The sequence below is a fragment of the Lepidochelys kempii genome, chromosome 1 (genome assembly GCF_965140265.1).
Source record: "Lepidochelys kempii isolate rLepKem1 chromosome 1, rLepKem1.hap2, whole genome shotgun sequence".
Classification (NCBI taxonomy): Eukaryota; Metazoa; Chordata; order Testudines; family Cheloniidae; genus Lepidochelys; species Lepidochelys kempii.
Window position 1 is genome coordinate 1530634 of NC_133256.1, and position 5051 is coordinate 1535684.

The window sequence follows — 5051 nt, forward strand, 5'->3', positions numbered from 1 at the left end:
CCATAGGCATCCAATTATTGCTTTTGTTTTGGCCACTTTTGTGCATGAGCAGGTGTTTCCATTGAGCTGCGATCAGTGATGCCAGGTCTTTTTAATGAGGTATGTTCTAGCTGGGATATTTCCCCCAGTATATGTCTGCACACAGGTTGTTGTTTTTTTTTCTAATCTCAAATTTTGAGCAACTGGGTAAATGGGGATCTCCCTACATAATGTATTCTCTAGCCTGAGTTTCTCTACATTAAGGAGCAATGACGGATAACCAGTTTCCATACTCATGTTTCCTGCTGGTGCCTATTAAGGGTTCCCACACCACTTTGTGTAGGAATTATTGATGCACGGAGCACCATCAAATATGGAAGTGGCATTATTAGGGTCAGTTTTTCATAATCCATTTCTCTGAATAATGAAAATGTCACTTCCCCGAGACCAGCCTCCAGTTGTGCATGTATTGTCTTATATTCACATTGTCTCTCCACCTAGGAATTTGTACTGCGACCATCACCTGGCACCCTGGGCACATACAGAAAGTCCAGTGAATGTACATTACATGCAGAAGACACGGTTCTGCCTTAGAGTTGGGCACCTTCTCCCCTACTCCATGTCAGATTCCAACACAACTGTCTTCACCAACCCCTCCACCTTCATCCTGCTGGGCATTTCTGTCCTGGAGGTGGCCAATGTCTGGATCTCCATCCCCTTCTGCATCACATATGCAATAGCCATCTTGGGGGATTTCACCATCCTGTTCATTGTGAAGAGGGAGACGAGCCTCCATCGGCCCCTGTACTATTTCCTCTGCATGCTGGCTGTCACTGACGTGGCCCTATGCACATGCACAATTCCCAAAATGCTGAGCATCTTCTGGTTGAATTCCAGGGAGATTGATTTTAGTGCCTGCCTCACCCAGATGTACTTTATTCACTGCTTCACAGTGATGGAGTCTGGGATCTTTGTGGCCATGGCTTTTGATCGCTACGTGGCCATCTGTCATCCCTTGAGACAATCCACCACCCTGACAAACTCTGTGGTGGCCAAGGTCGGTCTGGCTGTGGTGCTGTGTGGAGACATGCTTGTACTGCCTTATCTCTTCCTGGCGAGGCAGTGGCCATATTGCAGAACCAACATCATCCCCCACTCGTACTGCAAGCACATGGCCATGGTGAAGCTGGCCTGCGGTGACATCCGCATCAGTATTTATTACGGCCTCTTTCTGGTATTCTTTGTGACCGGTGTGGATGTGTTTTTTATTGCCATGTCCTATATCCAGACCCTCAGGGCCATCTTCAGCCTCCTCCCAAAGACACCCGGATCAAGACTTTTGGGACCTGCACCTCACACCTCTGTGCCATCTTAGCCTTTTACATCCCAGGTCTTTTCTCCTTATTCACACAGCGTTTTGGGCAGAATGTGCCCTTGCATTTCCACATTCTCATGGCCAATGTGTACCTCCTGGTGCCCCCCATGCTGAATGCCATCATCTAAGGGGTGAGGACGAAACAGATCCAAGACAGGCTGCTCCATCTCTTTACTCATAAAGGGACTTAAAAGTTTCCTCCTGGTGCTCTGGCTCTCATACTAATATCTGTGCAGAGCTGGCTGGTAACGTGGTGCTAATTCCTCTTCCCCGAGTCACTTATTAGACAGTCAAAAAAACATTAAATCCTTTCCTGGCCTTTCTGTGGTGTGTCAGTGTGGTAAACTGGGGAATCATTCTGTGTTCAACTCCTTAAGTCATCGGGATGCCACCTTTCTAATTTCTGTTAAATGTACCCTGAGGCTCTGCCCTCTGCACAATTCCTTCCTCCAGTGCCCAGCCCCTGGTCCACATCTCACCTCGGGTTCAGGTACTCACCAGAGACTGCTTATCACACAAAAAAAACACTAACCCAGGAACCAATCCCTGCAACACACCCTGTTGCCAACTCTGTCCGCATATCTATTCAAGGGACACCATCATCGGACCTAACCACATCAACCACACCATCATGGGCTCATTCACCTGCATATTTACCAATATGATATATGCCATCATGTGCCAGCAATGCCCCTCTGACATGTACATTGGCCAAACCAGACAGTATCTATGCAAAGGAATAAATAGAGACAAATCTGACATCAGGAATCATAACATTGAAAAACCAGTAGGAGCACACTTTAATCTCCCTGGTCACTCAATAACAAACCTAAAAGTGGCAATTCTTCAACAAAAAATCTTTAAACCAGACTCCAACGTGAAACTGCAAAACTATGGCTGAGATGCCTTCTCTAGCTGATGATTTTCAACAAACACAGGCATCTATTGTGAAAAAACACCATGCTTAATCATGGTAGGAAGCAGGGTTCCCATTTTACCGCTGGGAAGAAAGAGGCTAACTGTACAGCTGGCACGTGTCTCCCCAAAACCATTCCTCTAATCCCCAACCAATAAAAACAGAGAACTCCAGAAGGTGCTATCATTGTAATTCCACTGATCACCTGAGCAATAAATACCCTATGCTGGGAGGAAGCAGGCATCCCATATGAATACGGCAACCATGAGCACAGAAGCCCCCATGTGCCTGTCATTTATCATAGGGGTTTGTAAAGTTAGCCTCTGTATAACCAGGCATGAAGCACATAAAGGCTGTCAGCATTAATTGCAGGAAACACCTTGGGTGGGAAGATACAGGGGCAGAGATGTGTGTGGTTAGGCAGATTACAGTGCCAGAAGGTAACATACTGCCAGGGCAGATTTCAGAGGGTTTTTTTTAGTAGGAGGTTACAAAATCCTTGTGCCTTTGGATAAAGTGCACATAGAAACCAAGTGTTTGGAAGCTGTATTATCAGTGGGGTAGTAGATAATAACCCTACTGATATGCTAATTGCAAAGATTTCTTCCATGTAGCTGTTAAGGGGTCTGCCAGCAGCAAGAAGAAGCATTCTGCTAGGACTCAGACAGAAACAGGAAAGTCCCAGGAACAGCTGAGCGAATGGGAGAAAGTCTTCTTGCTTCCTCTGCAGCAGGGAGAAACTGCATATTTCCATGGTTTCAGGTCTGGGGGTAGTTGAGACCAACTTCTGCCCTGCAGCTGAGGATGGTGTCTGTTCAGAGAGGGAGGAGACTATATTGCCAATCTGTGAGAAGTCTGTTTCAGCTGTTAGTTGCAAGCCTGTCACAGCTAAACCAAGGATAGATCCTGTTCTCGGGAGCATAGGGAGGTGTGTCCCAGAGGGGAGCCCAGAGAAGGGTGATGGAATCTTAGCCACAAGTGACAGGGTGGGTAAGAACTCCCTTAACTATGCACCAGAAGGTAACACCAGGTCAAGAAGGGCATGGGGAGTGGAACTTGCAGGTGAGAAAACTGTCCAGGCTCTTAGCTGTGAGCCCTTTATGGATGAGCAGCAGGTAGATTGCAATCTAGACTAGAGAGCATAGAGATGTGTGTCCTAGAGGGGGCCTGAGAGAAGGAAACTGTGGGAGGAATAATGGGAGAACAGGAATGTATCCTCACTGATCATTTGGGGGAGGATATCCAGGACAGAATGGATGATTCAGCATCTGTGCATCCAGGAATCCAACCTCTGATTCATGCTTTGAGAGGGAACCGTGTAACAGACCTCTGAGATGGGAGCAATCACACAACTGACCTCTCGGGGATGAAGAAAGGGGTAACAGAGGTGTATCTCAATCCAGGTCCTGATTTTTCAGGAGTTTGTTCCTGATGTGCTTGTGAAAACTAACTCAGTCTCTTTAAGACAGTCTATAGAAGTTCGAGCTAGTGAACAGGAGCAGCTAACAGGGGTGTTTTGCAAGGGATTTCTGCAGGTGAAAGAGGACAATTATGTGACCCTTAGAGTAAGTTTGTTGTCGTGTGTGTGTGTGTGTGTGGTGTTCTTGCTGCTGGACTGAAATATACTGTGTTGTCTGTTTGTTTGGGGAACCATGTGTGGACCATGTGGGTGCTATGCCTAGAAGCCTGCTAGGCAAGGCAGACAGCTGAGAGCTTCTTAACGAGGCTTTGATCCCTAAACCCTTTAGCACCCATCAACCCTTAACCAGGGGCAGCTAACAGGAGAATTTTGTGAGTGACTATAGAGGTGAGAGTGTGGGGGTGGGGGCTTGAAATACTTAATATTCCTTAAACATATTTAAATTAGAAGCAAAAAAAACACCCCCTGATAAAAACAAACCAAACAAGGAATAAGCTTCAGAAGTAAAAAGAGAATGCAGGCAGAAGTCCAGCGATTGAGTGGGAGCTATCCAGTTTCTTATACCCAATGCAGCATGTATGATTACCTGCCCTATGGGCAGGTGGCCTACATATGTATTCAGTGCAAGGAGTTCCTGGCCCTCAGAGACCATGTACGGGCTTTGGAGACCAGAGTGGATGAACTGGAGGAGCTAAGGGAGACAGAGAGGTACATAGATGAGACTTTACAGGACACAGTAAAATGGTCCTGCCCCCGGTCTGTGCTGTTGAGGAGGATGAAACTCTCAGGGAAGGAGAACATCCAAGTGGAGCAGAGGCAAATCATTCCATCATTGGGACCATCCTTCCAGATGGTATGCTAAATGCTGCATTGGGGGGCTGCGTTGGTAAATATCTGAATGTCTGTTGCAGGGAGAGTTTGTCAGTTTGACTGTGTGCTTGATTATTTGAAAAGTGTGAATTGGGAGTGCCTTGTTCCAGGTGAGCCTTGAGTGGGTCTGACTGTTATAAAAAGCTTTTCAGCTGCTAACCAGAGGAGCGGCAAACAGAGAGAGTTTGCCTGGGAGTTCACCTGGGGAGAGCCAAGTGAGGCTAACATGTTGCAGGCTTCTCTGAGTAGTTACTACAACTCGTGAGGAAGCTCTTAGAAGGAAGGTAATATGGATGGGGAGTGTTCAGCTGTTGTGAACTACACTGGATGTGCCATGTTTGTCTTTCTTCCACAGGACAGAAGCGACTTTGTACAAAGTGCAAGCTGGTCTCCATATTAGAAGAGAAGGTTCAAGGTCTGGAGAAACAAGTATCAACCCTGCGTTGCATAACAGAAACTGAAGATTTCCTGCACAGATGTCAGGATAGGCT

General features: G+C 46.7%; 1 pseudogene; it reads left to right on the forward strand.

Moving 5' to 3' along the window:
• The first annotated feature begins 547 nt into the window (after positions 1 to 547).
• Positions 548 to 1545, forward strand: LOC140914361 (olfactory receptor 52E4-like; annotated as a pseudogene).
• The last annotated feature ends 3506 nt before the right edge of the window (positions 1546 to 5051 follow it).